The following is a 587-nucleotide window of genomic DNA, read 5'->3' as shown; positions in this document are numbered from 1 at the left end:
TGATGGATGGTGTGTGTGTGGGTGTGTGTGTGAGTGTGTGTGTGTGTGTGTGTGATGGTATTACTGAACGACTCCATCATCATCACATCGGTGCGGTGCTGTGAGATTTTTCATCAGGATCTGGTGTTATTATATATTCATAAAAGCTGTAGCATCTGTCTCTGTCTGTCTGTCGTTCTGTTTATCTAACAGTCCATCCATTAAACTGTCTCTCTGTCATTCTCTATCTATTTATCTATCTGTCTGTCTCTCTGCCTGTATGTTATTCTGTCATTCATTGTTTCTATTTATCGTTTGATCTATCCATCTATCTATCTATCTGTCTATCTATCTATCTATCTATCTATCTATCTGTCTGTCTGTCTGTCTGTCTGCCTGTCTGTCATTGTTTCTATCTATCTATCTATCTATCTATCTATCTATCTATCTATCTGTCTGTCTGTCTGTCTGTCTGTCTGTCATTGTTTCTATCTATCTATCTATCTATCTATCTATCTATCTATCTATCTGTCTGTCTGTCTGTCTGTCTGTCTGTCTATCTATCTATCTATCTATCTATCTATCTATCTATCTATCTATCTCTGTCT

Source organism: Sinocyclocheilus rhinocerous, unplaced genomic scaffold, assembly GCF_001515625.1.
Source record: "Sinocyclocheilus rhinocerous isolate Xijiao unplaced genomic scaffold, SAMN03320098_v1.1 scaffold409, whole genome shotgun sequence".
NCBI classification, from domain to species: domain Eukaryota; kingdom Metazoa; phylum Chordata; class Actinopteri; order Cypriniformes; family Cyprinidae; genus Sinocyclocheilus; species Sinocyclocheilus rhinocerous.
This window is presented reverse-complemented; position numbering follows the sequence as displayed.